The sequence below is a fragment of the Homalodisca vitripennis genome, unplaced genomic scaffold (genome assembly GCF_021130785.1).
Source record: "Homalodisca vitripennis isolate AUS2020 unplaced genomic scaffold, UT_GWSS_2.1 ScUCBcl_5730;HRSCAF=12600, whole genome shotgun sequence".
In the NCBI taxonomy this organism is placed as follows: domain Eukaryota; kingdom Metazoa; phylum Arthropoda; class Insecta; order Hemiptera; family Cicadellidae; genus Homalodisca; species Homalodisca vitripennis.
In genome coordinates, this window is record NW_025781847.1 from 1 (window position 1) to 14299 (window position 14299).

Consider the following 14299-nt stretch of genomic DNA (forward strand, 5'->3'; position numbering starts at 1 on the left):
TTCTTTAAAGTAGTGTTTATACCGATCTCCCATGAATTTTTTAGAGGCTTTAGAACAAACCACCATCAGTAGAGAGAGTCTCTCTTCTCATGGCGTCGGTTTTAAAGTCTCTTCAACATCTCTTCTTGGGATCCTTGGAACCTGTAAAGAAAAAAAATCATATATTAGTACATATTTATATAAAATAATTATTATAAATACTTTATTCTTCGTTATTTCTTAAGTTATTTACCTTGGTCTTATCTCACGTGCCCTGGGGGATGAAACCTCTTCTTATTTTTCTTCAGAAGATCTTGATCGCTTAATATTTCTTCTTTAAGTAGTGTTTATACCGATCTCCCATGAATTTTTTAGAGGCTTTAGAACAAACCACCATCAGTAGAGAGAGTCTCTCTTCTCATGGCGTCGGTTTTAAAGTCTCTTCAACATCTCCTCTTGGGATCCTTGGAACCTGTAAAGAAAAATCATATATTAGTATATATTTTAAACAAAGTAATTATTATAAATATTTTATTCCTCGTTATTTCTTAAGTTATTTACCTTGGTCTTATCTGACGTGCCCTGGGGGATGAATGCTCTTCTTATTTTTCTTCAGATGATCTTGACTGATTAATAATTCTTCTTTAAGTAGTGTTTATACCGACGTCCCATGAATTTGTTAGAGGCTTTAGAACAAACCACCATCAGTAGAGAGAGTCTCTCTTCTCATGGCGTCGGTTTTAAAGTCTCTTCAACATCTCTTCTTGGGATCCTTGGAACCTGTAAAGAAAAAAATCATATATTAGTACATATTTATATAAAAAAAATATTAATTATTACTTTATTCTTCATTATTTCTAAGGTTATTTACCTCCGTCTTCTCTCACGTGCCGCGTGGGAACAAACCTCTTCTCTGTATTCTTCAGAAGATCTTGATCGCTTAATATTTCTTCTTTAAGTAGTGTTTATACCGATCTCCCATGAATTTTTTAGAGGCTTTAGAACAAACCACCATCAGTAGAGAGAGTCTCTCTTCTCATGGCGTCGGTTTTAAAGTCTCTTCAACATCTCCTCTTGGGATCCTTGGAACCTGTAAAGAAAAATCATATATTAGTATATATTTAAACAAAGTAATTATTATAAATATTTTATTCCTCGTTATTTCTTAAGTTATTTACCTTGGTCTTATCTGACGTGCCCTGGGGGATGAATGCTCTTCTTATTTTTCTTCAGATGATCTTGACTGATTAATAATTCTTCTTTAAGTAGTGTTTATACCGACGTCCCATGAATTTTTTAGAGGCTTTAGAACAAACCACCATCAGTAGAGAGAGTCTCTCTTCTCATGGCGTCGGTTTTAAAGTCTCTTCAACATCTCTTCTTGGGATCCTTGGAACCTGTAAAGAAAAAAATCATATATTAGTACATATTTATATAAAATAATATTAATTAATACTTTATTCTTCGTTATTTCTTAAGTTATTTACCTTCGTCTTCTCTCACGTGCCGTGTGGGATCTAACCTCTTCTCTGTATTCTTCAGAAGATCTTGATCGCTTAATATTTCTTCTTTAAGTAGTGTTTATACCGATCTCCCATGAATTTTTTAGAGGCTTTAGAACAAACCACCATCAGTAGAGAGAGTCTCTCTTCTCATGGCGTCGGTTTTAAAGTCTCTTCAACATCTCCTCTTGGGATCCTTGGAACCTGTAAAGAAAAATCATATATTAGTATATATTTAAACAAAGTAATTATTATAAATATTTTATTCCTCGTTATTTCTTAAGTTATTTACCTTGGTCTTATCTGACGTGCCCTGGGGGATGAATGCTCTTCTTATTTTTCTTCAGATGATCTTGACTGATTAATAATTCTTCTTTAAGTAGTGTTTATACCGACGTCCCATGAATTTGTTAGAGGCTTTAGAACAAACCACCATCAGTAGAGAGAGTCTCTCTTCTCATGGCGTCGGTTTTAAAGTCTCTTCAACATCTCTTCTTGGGATCCTTGGAACCTGTAAAGAAAAAAATCATATATTAGTACATATTTATATAAAAAAATATTAATTATTACTTTATTCTTCATTATTTCTAAGGTTATTTACCTCCGTCTTCTCTCACGTGCCGCGTGGGAACAAACCTCTTCTCTGTATTCTTCAGAAGATCTTGATCGCTTAATATTTCTTCTTTAAGTAGTGTTTATACCGATCTCCCATGAATTTTTTAGAGGCTTTAGAACAAACCACCATCAGTAGAGAGAGTCTCTCTTCTCATGGCGTCGGTTTTAAAGTCTCTTCAACATCTCTTCTTGGGATCCTTGGAACCTGTAAAGAAAAATCATATATTAGTATATATTTAAACAAAGTAATTATTATAAATAATTTTATTCCTCGTTATTTCTTAAGTTATTTACCTTGGTCTTATCTGACGTGCCCTGGGGGATGAAACCTCTTCTCTGTTTTCTTCAGAAGATCTTGACTGATTAATATTTCTTCTTTAAGTAGTGTTTATACCGATCTCCCATGAATTTTTTAGAGGCTTTAGAACAAACCACCATCAGTAGAGAGAGTCTCTCTTCTCATGGCGTCGGTTTTAAAGTCTCTTCAACATCTCTTCTTGGGATCCTTGGAACCTGTAAAGAAAAAATCATATATTAGTACATATTTATATAAAATAATTATTAATTAATACTTTATTCTTCGTTATTTCTTAAGTTATTTACCTTCGTCTTCTCTCACGTGCCGTGTGGGATCTAACCTCTTCTCTGTATTCTTCAGAAGATCTTGATCGCTTAATATTTCTTCTTTAAGTAGTGTTTATACCGATCTCCCATGAATTTTTTAGAGGCTTTAGAACAAACCACCATCAGTAGAGAGAGTCTCTCTTCTCATGGCGTCGGTTTTAAAGTCTCTTCAACATCTCCTCTTGGGATCCTTGGAACCTGTAAAGAAAAATCATATATTAGTATATATTTAAACAAAGTAATTATTATAAATATTTTATTCCTCGTTATTTCTTAAGTTATTTACCTTGGTCTTATCTGACGTGCCCTGGGGGATGAATGCTCTTCTTATTTTTCTTCAGATGATCTTGACTGATTAATAATTCTTCTTTAAGTAGTGTTTATACCGACGTCCCATGAATTTTTTAGAGGCTTTAGAACAAACCACCATCAGTAGAGAGAGTCTCTCTTCTCATGGCGTCGGTTTTAAAGTCTCTTCAACATCTCTTCTTGGGATCCTTGGAACCTGTAAAGAAAAATCATATATTAGTATATATTTAAACAAAGTAATTATTATAAATATTTTATTCCTCGTTATTTCTTAAGTTATTTACCTTGGTCTTATCTGACGTGCCCTGGGGGATGAATGCTCTTCTTATTTTTCTTCAGATGATCTTGACTGATTAATAATTCTTCTTTAAGTAGTGTTTATACCGACGTCCCATGAATTTGTTAGAGGCTTTAGAACAAACCACCATCAGTAGAGAGAGTCTCTCTTCTCATGGCGTCGGTTTTAAAGTCTCTTCAACATCTCTTCTTGGGATCCTTGGAACCTGTAAAGAAAAAATCATATATTAGTACATATTTATATAAAATAATATTAATTAATACTTTATTCTTCGTTATTTCTTAAGTTTATTTACCTTCGTCTTCTCTCACGTGCCGCGTGGGATCTAACCTCTTCTCTGTATTCTTCAGAAGATCTTGATCGCTTAATATTTCTTCTTTAAGTAGTGTTTATACCGATCTCCCATGAATTTTTTAGAGGCTTTAGAACAAACCACCATCAGTAGAGAGAGTCTCTCTTCTCATGGCGTCGGTTTTAAAGTCTCTTCAACATCTCCTCTTGGGATCCTTGGAACCTGTAAAGAAAAATCATATATTAGTATATATTTAAACAAAGTAATTATTATAAATATTTTATTCCTCGTTATTTCTTAAGTTATTTACCTTGGTCTTATCTGACGTGCCCTGGGGGATGAATGCTCTTCTTATTTTTCTTCAGATGATCTTGACTGATTAATAATTCTTCTTTAAGTAGTGTTTATACCGACGTCCCATGAATTTGTTAGAGGCTTTAGAACAAACCACCATCAGTAGAGAGAGTCTCTCTTCTCATGGCGTCGGTTTTAAAGTCTCTTCAACATCTCTTCTTGGGATCCTTGGAACCTGTAAAGAAAAAAATCATATATTAGTACATATTTATATAAAAAAAATTATTAATTATTACTTTATTCTTCATTATTTCTAAGGTTATTTACCTCCGTCTTCTCTCACGTGCCGCGTGGGAACAAACCTCTTCTCTGTATTCTTCAGAAGATCTTGATCGCTTAATATTTCTTCTTTAAGTAGTGTTTATACCGATCTCCCATGAATTTTTTAGAGGCTTTAGAACAAACCACCATCAGTAGAGAGAGTCTCTCTTCTCATGGCGTCGGTTTTAAAGTCTCTTCAACATCTCTTCTTGGGATCCTTGGAACCTGTAAAGAAAAATCATATATTAGTACATATTTATATAAAATAATTATTAATTAATACTTTATTCCTCGTTATTTCTTAAGTTTATTACCTTGGTCTTATCTCACGTGCCGTGGGGGATCTAACCTCTTCTCTGTATTCTTCAGAAGATCTTGATCGCTTAATATTTCTTCTTTAAGTAGTGTTTATACCGATCTCCCATGAATTTTTTAGAGGCTTTAGAACAAACCACCATCAGTAGAGAGAGTCTCTCTTCTCATGGCGTCGGTTTTAAAGTCTCTTCAACATCTCCTCTTGGGATCCTTGGAACCTGTAAAGAAAAATCATATATTAGTATATATTTAAACAAAGTAATTATTATAAATATTTTATTCCTCGTTATTTCTTAAGTTATTTACCTTGGTCTTATCTGACGTGCCCTGGGGGATGAATGCTCTTCTTATTTTTCTTCAGATGATCTTGACTGATTAATAATTCTTCTTTAAGTAGTGTTTATACCGACGTCCCATGAATTTGTTAGAGGCTTTAGAACAAACCACCATCAGTAGAGAGAGTCTCTCTTCTCATGGCGTCGGTTTTAAAGTCTCTTCAACATCTCTTCTTGGGATCCTTGGAACCTGTAAAGAAAAAAATCATATATTAGTACATATTTATATAAAAAAATATTAATTATTACTTTATTCTTCATTATTTCTTAAGGTTATTTACCTTCGTCTTCTCTCACGTGCCGCGTGGGAACAAACCTCTTCTCTGTATTCTTCAGAAGATCTTGATCGCTTAATATTTCTTCTTTAAGTAGTGTTTATACCGATCTCCCATGAATTTTTTAGAGGCTTTAGAACAAACCACCATCAGTAGAGAGAGTCTCTCTTCTCATGGCGTCGGTTTTAAAGTCTCTTCAACATCTCCTCTTGGGATCCTTGGAACCTGTAAAGAAAAATCATATATTAGTATATATTTATATAAAATAATTATTAATTAATATTTTATTCCTCGTTATTTCTTAAGTTTATTACCTTCGAGTAGTATACTTTGGCCGTTGCTGGGACAGAGCACCCGAGACCGGTTCTGGGACAAACCGTGTGAGACCGAATCTGGGACAGAATTTTTAGAGAGCGACTAAGAGTGTGAGTACGGGTGGTCAGAACCGCGCCGCGCGAATCACCACGCATGTCATCGCTGTCCCGCCACCGCAATTTTTTTAGAGAGCGACTAAGAGTGTGAGTACGGGTAGTCAGAACCGCGCCGCGCGAATCACCACGCATGTCATCGCTGTCCCGCCACCGCCACCACGCGTTGTTACTGTAAGTGTACAAGCAATCGGCACGCGCCTCGTCAGCACCGCACCGCGCGAAACTGCTGAACCGTCACCGCCAAGCAATCGGCACGCGCCTCGTCATCACCGCGCCGCGAGACTGCTGAACCGTCACCACCACCGCGCCGTGGTGAGACACCGCGTCTTGTTTCTATAAGTATACAAACAATCGTTACGCGCCTCGTCACTGTCCAGTCACCGCCGCGCCGCGCGAGACATCGCACCTTATAAATTACTAGTTTGGTATACTGTAAGTGAATTGTAGTTAGTATCAGGAATTAATGAAGCAGAAAAGTCGGAAAGAAATCCTGCTTCGAGCATTAGAGGTTCATAAACCTGTGGTTTAAGCGATTCCCTAAGAGAAAAATTGTAACTTTGGGTATTGATGATTTGTGGGCTGCAGACCTTGTTGTAATGATTAGGTTTTCAAAGGAAAATGATGGATTCAGATACATACTTAATGTAATTGATACGTTTTCAAAATATGCGTGGTCAGAACCATTAAAAACTAAAAGCTCACAAGAGGTTACTAAATCGTTTAGTAAAATATTAAGAAGAGCGAAATTGGTTGGTCACAAACCCCCGAACCTTCTTCACACGGATAAAGGACGAGAATTTGTTAATAAGGGAATTTAGAGAGTTTTTAACAACACAAAAATCAAATAAAGTTTATACCATACTGAAAATGAGGAAAAAAGTGCCATTATAGAGCGTTTCCATAGAAACTCTCAATGAAAAAATGAAAGTGCACTTTGAAATTCAAAACTCTTTTAGATGGGTGTCACATTTACAGAAGCTTCTACGTCAATATAACAGTAAATTTCATAGCACTATAAAGATGAGCCCATCAGAAGTGAATTCAAGCAATGAACAAACTTTAAGAAACATGTACGCAAACACTGGACGATGTCTAGTATTCAGACCCAGACTTTCGGTTGGAGACCGCGTAAGAATTACTATAAAGAAAGATGTATTTGGAAATAAATACCGCAGAAATTGGACAAGAGAAATTTTTCGGATTGTGGCTGTCAACAAAACTTGCCCCGTTACCTACAAAATCGCAGACCAGTCTGGTGAGGAAATAATAGGATCGTTTTATGAAAAAAGAGTTACAAAAAACTATGTTCTAGTTCAGAGTCAAATGTATTAATAATGCTCTCATCCTTCCTTCCACTCATCCCACACACCCACCCTCTTCCTACTCCTCTTCCTATTCTCATCCATCCATACCTCATCCTTTTCCATCGTCAATCGCCCATACAGTAAGAGAGTAGCCAGCTCTATAATAATGGCGTTTTCTCCTGCTAGCAAGCAAACAGCATTTCTCAATGCTACGGATGGTCTTCGAAGATCATCAGTCAAGAAATGTCCGAATTGTGGAGAAGAGGTTACTGCATCTAACCTATCCCGCCACCAAGAAACAAAGAAGTGCATCCATACCTCATCCTTTTCCATCGTCAATCGCCCATACAGTAAGAGAGTAGCCAGCTCTATAATAATGGCGTCTTCTCCTGCTAGCAAGCAAACAGCATTTCTCAATGCTACGGATGGTCTTCGAAGATCATCAGTCAAGAAATGTCCGAATTGTGGAGAAGAGGTTACTGCATCTAACCTATCCCGCCACCAAGAAACAAAGAAGTGCATCCATACCTCATCCTTTTCCATCGTCAATCGCCCATACAGTAAGAGAGTAGCCAGCTCTATAATAATGGCGTCTTCTCCTGCTAGCAAGCAAACAGCATTTCTCAATGCTACGGATGGTCTTCGAAGATCATCAATGAAGAAATGTCCGAATTGTGGAGCTGAGGTTACTGCATCTAACCTATCCCGCCACCAAGAAACAAAGAAGTGCATCCATACCTCATCCTTTTCCATCGTCAATCGCCCATACAGTAAGAGAGTAGCCAGCTCTATAATAATGGCGTCTTCTCCTGCTAGCAAGCAAACAGCATTTCTCAATGCTACGGATGGTCTTCGAAGATCATCAATGAAGAAATGTCCGAATTGTGGAGCTGAGGTTACTGCATCTAACCTATCCCGCCACCAAAAAACAAAGAAGTGTATGTCAGCGTCAAATCCACCAGCTTATGCTTCTTCCAACGGATTCAATGAAAAACCTCCTTCGATGAAACAAGTATGTTCAAGGTGTGGTGCTGAAGTCAGGAACTCCTCCATGTCCCGCCATAAAAAAAACAAAGAAATGCATGTCCAAGTTAGACAGACAAACTCCGGATTTTGATATGTCTATGTTGGAAAACTACGCTGATGCTGTGAGTGACAATCAATTCCAGAACGTGATTGCTGATTTTGATATGTCTATGTTGCCAGAGTCCTATTCAAATCTCAGACCTGAAGAACAAGACGCGATTGCTGATTTTGATATGTCTATGTTGCCAGAGTCCTATTCAAATCTCAGACCTGAAGAACAAGACGCGATTGCTGATTTTGATTTGTCTATGTTAGACACTCCAGATTTCTATTCCAAAATTAGAGCTATAATTGGTCCATCTACAGCCGACGCTCCAAAGTTTGAACCACCAGTAAAAAGGATACACCCCGATTCATCGAAAATTATATCAATACTTGGTCCACCACCATTTGAAGTTCCGGATACGTCAGACTATTCACTGCATATACCATACAGTCCTGTATACCATTCACCACTACATATCCCAGAGAGTCCAACATACAACGTGCTTAGTCCGACCGATGTACGTGCTCAAATAAAACCCCAGAAGAAACCATGTCCAAAATGTAGTAAGGAAATAACGGTTTCCAACATGGCTCGGCACCAAAAATCTAAGAAATGTGCCAGCAACCAGCATGGTATGACATATAACGAACGTCTGAAAAAGATGGAAATCAAACCAGCTCCTAAAAGTAAAATGTGTTGGATTTGTGAAACACCAATAGAGTCATCCAACTGGAACCGTCCACAAACAATCGAAACGCCATATCCGTTTGTCAGCACTTCATGAAGGTCCTCGATACAGGAGTGAAATATTACCCATTACGAGACTGACACCAAGACTGCCGGCACCCACTCCAGACATCAACATGTTGGTAAAGAAATACCCAAAACGACCAAGGGAAATCAAACAAGTACCGAAGGTCAATACAAACGATATAGCTCTTGAAGCGATGATCCGAAAACCGACTAGACCACGAAAGATTCCTACAGGTGTGAAAAAGATTATTAGTGAGACACCGACTAGTACAATTAATAGTGAGAATTCGATTAGCCCTACCATGGAAGAGAGACAGCTTCTGTCTGAAACAGAATCGCCTTCAACACCTCATCTGGTTCCGGTACGTACTCCAGAGGAGTCACAGACAATACTTGATGAAATATCAGAAGTCCAGTCAGCATTCACGGGAAGATTGAAAACGTATGTGATTATGAACAAACGTGGGATCAAAGATCCAAAAATGTTTCTTGAGATATGCAAACCACTCGTTGTTGAAAAACTTCAGGAAGCTGTAACAGAAAAAAATCTTAAGGTAAACATGGTTTATCATGCTGAATTCAAGAAAATAATAAACGATGTGGAGGTGACTCAAGTCATGAACTTTAAAACGAAAAATGAAATTCTTTACTCGACAACGTCTCTGTCTGACTATTATAACTCAGCAAAACTTAAGATGTTGGTTGAGATGGAGGAGTTTGAGGCAAACGGTTCTCAATGGTCACTAAAAAGTGTGAAAGACTTGGAGATCAGAGTCAACCGATACGTTTCCTTTTCACGGATCCAGCTATGTGGTTCTACCAAAACAGATTCAATCCAAAAAGGCTGTTATTAATGTAAAAAACGAAGATCAGAAATGTTTTATGTGGTCTATTCTGGCAGCTTTACACCCGGTTAAGGTTCATCCAGAAAGAATCAGCAATTACGAACCTTTCAAACGAGAGCTGCTTCATGCACTAGCAACTTGCGAATGCCCCATGAAACTTGATGATATAGCAAAGTTTGAAAGACGTAGTGGAATTTCTGTTAATGTCTATGCTTATGATGACAAGTTCGATATATTCCCGCTGAGAATAACTGATAACGAGATGGAAAAACATGTTAATCTACTGTTTATCAGAGAAAAAACAAACACTCACTACTGTTGGATCAAAGATATGTCCCGTTTGGTTAGTTCACAGATCTCACGAAATGGACATAAGATGTGGATATGCAATAGGTGTTTGCAACACTTTACGAGAGAGGATTTACTCATCAAGCATAGAGAAGACTGTAACACACACGATGCTGTGAAATTGGAACTACCAGAGCCAGGAACTGTAATTAGATTTAAAGATTTCAATTGCTCAATGAGAGTGCCCTTTGTGTATTACGCAGACTTTGAATGCTGTCTAGCACCTATTTCAACATGTCAACCGTGTAAAGTGGATTGTAATGGTAATCATCAATCGTTCACTATTAAATATCAGAAACATAATGCCATTTCATTCTGTATGTATGGGGTGTCAGAGAACGGCTTTTCCAAACCACCGATTAAATACTTTGGAGACGATGCTGCACATGTATTTGTAAAATCATTGATTGAGGAGTCGATAAGGATTAATGAACTTTACAAGAGTGAAGCAATAGTCCCCATGCAATTGATGACAAAAGAGCAACAGGAAATGTTTGAATCTACTACTACATGTCATATCTGTGGAAATTATCTTGGTGATGATCGTGTTAGAGACCATAACCATTTGACGGGTTTGTTTAGAGGAGCAGCTCACAACAAGTGTAACATCAATTTCAAAAAACCTAGGTTCATTCCTGTTTTCATTCATAATTTAGCAGGTTACGACACTCACCTATTCATTAAAGAGTTTGGTAAGTTCCAAAATCGCATATCATTGATACCCAACAACGAGGAGCGGTACATTTCCTTTACGGTCAGTGTGGAAGGTGGAATTGAACTACGATTCATCGATTCATTCAAGTTCATGTCACAAAGTCTCGATAGGTTGGCAAAGAATCTGACTAGATCTCAATTCAAACACATCTCAACATATTACAATGGTAAGGACCTCAATTTATTGCTACGAAAAAGGAGTGTACCCTTACGACTACATGGACAGTATAGAAAAATATAGTGAAACATCACTACCTAGTCAAGAAGAATTTTACAATAGACTGAATAAACAACACATAACAAATGAAGATTACAAACATGCGTGCGATGTATGGACCGCCTTTAACATTCAGAACATGAAAGAATATACAATGCTATATAACGAAACCGATGTCTTACTGCTTGCAGATGTTATGGAAAACTTCAGGGATGTATGTCTCAATACATACAAATTAGATCCTGCATGGTATTTCACAGCACCTGGGTTGGCTTGGAACGCAATGCTGAAAATTACAAAAGTCGAACTGTCTCTATTGACTGACATCGATATGGTACTCATGGTTGAAAAGGGTATTCGTGGTGGTATTTCACAGTGTTCTCATCGATATGCGAAGGCAAACAATCCCTACATGAAAGACTACGACAAATCGAAACCAAACAATTACCTCATGTACTTGGATGCAAACAACCTGTATGGGTGGGCAATGTCTGTAAAAACTACCATATGCAAACTTTCAGTGGAGCAGTACAGACATCGATGTAATGAAAGTTAGTGACGATTCACCCACAGGCTACATATTAGAAGTTGATTTGGAATATCCTGAAGAACTACACGACGTACACTCTGATCTACCTCTCGCTCCAGAACGTAGAGTCCCACCAGGATCGAAAATGGCAAAGCTTCTGACAACTCTCTACAGCAAAGAAAAGTATGTCGTACACTACAAAAATTTAAAGCTTTATTTGAGTCTGGGTATGAAACTAAAACATGTTCATAGAGTTCTTAGTTTCAGTCAAAGCAATTGGTTGCAGCCGTACATTAATCTGAATACCATGGAGCGTACAAAGGCGAAAAATGATTTTGAGAAAGACTTTTTCAAACTTATGAACAACTCAGTTTTTGGAAAAACTATGGAAAATATGAGAAATCGTGTGGACATTCGTTTGGGTACTAAGTCCAAATTAGTGGAAAGATGGGTTAGCAAACCGAACTTTAAGAGTCGAACCATCTTCACAGAAAACCTAGTTGCTGTACATTTTAGTAAGAAAAAACTTTTGTTAAATAAACCTATTTACGTAGGTATGAGTATTCTAGACATATCAAAGACACTGATGTATGATTTCCACTACAATGTAATGAAAGAGAAGTATGGGTCTAATATAAAAATGGTGTACACCGATACCGATTCCCTGATATATGACATTAAAACTAAAAACTTCTACGAAGACATGAAACATTTAATTGGATTATTTGATACAAGTGACTACCCCAACCCCAACCAATATGGGCTTCCCCACGTAAACAAAAAAGTTCTGGGTAAAATGAAAGATGAACTTAATGGTCGAATCATGCGAGAGTTTGTAGGACTTACGACGATCCAAGATGTATGCGAGCAATATAGAAGACAACCATTTCATAAAGAGGTCTAAGGGCGTGAAAAAAGCTGTAGTTGAAAATGAAATTACCTTTAGCAACTATAAAGACTGTTTGTTTAGTAACATCGAGCACTACAAAACGATGAATACAATTCGGAGTCAAGCACACAATCTCTACAGCGTAGAACACCATAAAGTGGTACTTTCATCAAAGGACGACAAGCGTTTCGTACTCGAAGACAATATCCGAACCCTAGCATGGGGTCATTATAGAATATGCGAAAACTGTTAAATTGTAAATGTATGTAAGAGAACATACTATGGAAATTCAAGTGTATTGCAAAGATAAATTCGAAGACCAATTTTTACCTAGACCGTTACGATGTCTTATTGTAGGACCGTCTGGGAGTGGTAAAACGAACTTGTTATTGAATTTCATTTACAACAAAGATGGAGTTCCGTTCAAGAATCTATACGTGTTCAGTCGTTCAATAGAACAACCTGCATATGTAGATCTGCGTGAACAATACAGTAGATTAGAAAAAAACCTTAGAAGACAAATAGCGTTTTTCTATTCGTCCTGTGAAGATCTCATTTCTATCGATGACTGCAAACCAAACTCACTTGTGGTGTTTGATGACTGCCTCCTAGAAGAGCAAACTAAAATCAAAGACTATTTCATTAGAGGACGTCATAAAGGGATTTCTTGTGTCTACCTGAGTCAGAGCTATGGTCGAGTTGATATGCAGGTCATACGAAACAATGTTAATCTGTTGTGTCTGTTTACAATGAACAAGTACTATACAAAGAGAGTGTTCCAGGACTTTGTAGGTTCTGACATGACTTTCAACCAATTTGAGGCTCTCTGTTTTGAGTGCTGGAAAACACCTCATGGGTTCATATCTATTAATACAACAGCTAAACCACAAAAAAGGAAATACATGTGCAATTTAAAAAGGAAACTAAGTGTTGAAATAATACTTCGCTGTACAACGTACCAGTATAAAACGTAATTTGATGTTTAAGTATAAACGTAATTTGACGTTCAAGTATAAACGTAATTTGACGTTTAAGTATAAACGTAATTTAACGTTCATAAACGTAATTTGACGTTTAAGTATAAACGTAATTTAACGTTCATAAACGTTATTTAACGTTCATAAACGTAATTTGACGTTTAAGTATAAACGTAATTTAACGTTCATAAACGTAATTTGACGTTTAAGTATAAACGTAATTTAACGTTCATAAACGTAATTTGACGTTCATAAAACGTAATTTAACGTTTAAGTATAAACGTTATTTAACGTTCATAAACGTAATTTGACGTTTAAGTATAAACGTAATTTAACGTTCATAAACGTTATTTGACGTTTAAGTATAAACGTAATTTAATTTAACGTTCATAAACGTAATTTGACGTTTAAGTATAAACGTAATTTAACGTTCATAAACGTTATTTAACGTTCATAAACGTAATTTGACGTTTAAGTATAAACGTAATTTAACGTTCATAAACGTAATTTGACGTTTAAGTATAAACGTAATTTGACGTTCATAAACGTAATTTGACGTTCTAGTGTAAACGTGACTTGAAAGATTTGAAGAATAACGCTGTATCTATTACTATAAGTATACAACATGGCGAATAAACTAGATGCAAAAGAAGCAAGGCGACTTGAAAAAATTCAGACTGTCTTGGCTGCAAAGTTCAAACGTGCTGAACAGGATGAATTAAAAAACTTCTCAAACAAAAATACTATATCATCAAATGCTAATGAGACGTCTACCAATCGTAACATATCAATAACACATGATCGACCGCTCACTGTTTCTAAAGCTCGAAAGTTGGATGAGTTAAACCGGAAATTACAAAGTGAGTTTGCTCAGACTCATTTTAAAGAGTTAGAAGATGTTTCGTGAAAATGAGAAAAAGTACGAACCAATCACCAGAGCCATTAGGGAACAACAACATAGAGAATTGGAAACACAAAATATACGTAGTCAAAACCGTATGAAACAGTTGGTAAGATTTCAACCTCAAGCATCAGATCGTCGAACGTTTGAGGATGTAGAT

General features: G+C 36.7%; 3 long non-coding RNA genes across 3 annotated transcripts; all 3 read right to left on the reverse strand.

Annotated features, from left to right (window-relative positions):
- Nucleotides 1–292: 292 nt before the first annotated feature.
- Nucleotides 293–2308, reverse strand: LOC124373495. The gene is made up of 7 exons (XR_006923441.1): nt 2083–2308; nt 1774–1992; nt 1467–1685; nt 1158–1376; nt 851–1069; nt 541–759; nt 293–451 (listed from the first exon to the last, which is right to left on the reverse strand). It is a non-coding gene; the product is annotated as an uncharacterized LOC124373495 (long non-coding RNA).
- Nucleotides 2309–2476: 168 nt separating this feature from the next.
- Nucleotides 2477–3538, reverse strand: LOC124373497. The gene is made up of 4 exons (XR_006923443.1): nt 3314–3538; nt 3007–3225; nt 2700–2918; nt 2477–2609 (listed from the first exon to the last, which is right to left on the reverse strand). It is a non-coding gene; the product is annotated as an uncharacterized LOC124373497 (long non-coding RNA).
- Nucleotides 3539–3653: 115 nt separating this feature from the next.
- LOC124373496 lies at nt 3654–4456 on the reverse strand. The gene is made up of 3 exons (XR_006923442.1): nt 4241–4456; nt 3930–4148; nt 3654–3841 (listed from the first exon to the last, which is right to left on the reverse strand). It is a non-coding gene; the product is annotated as an uncharacterized LOC124373496 (long non-coding RNA).
- Between the last annotated feature and the right edge of the window lie 9843 nt (nt 4457–14299).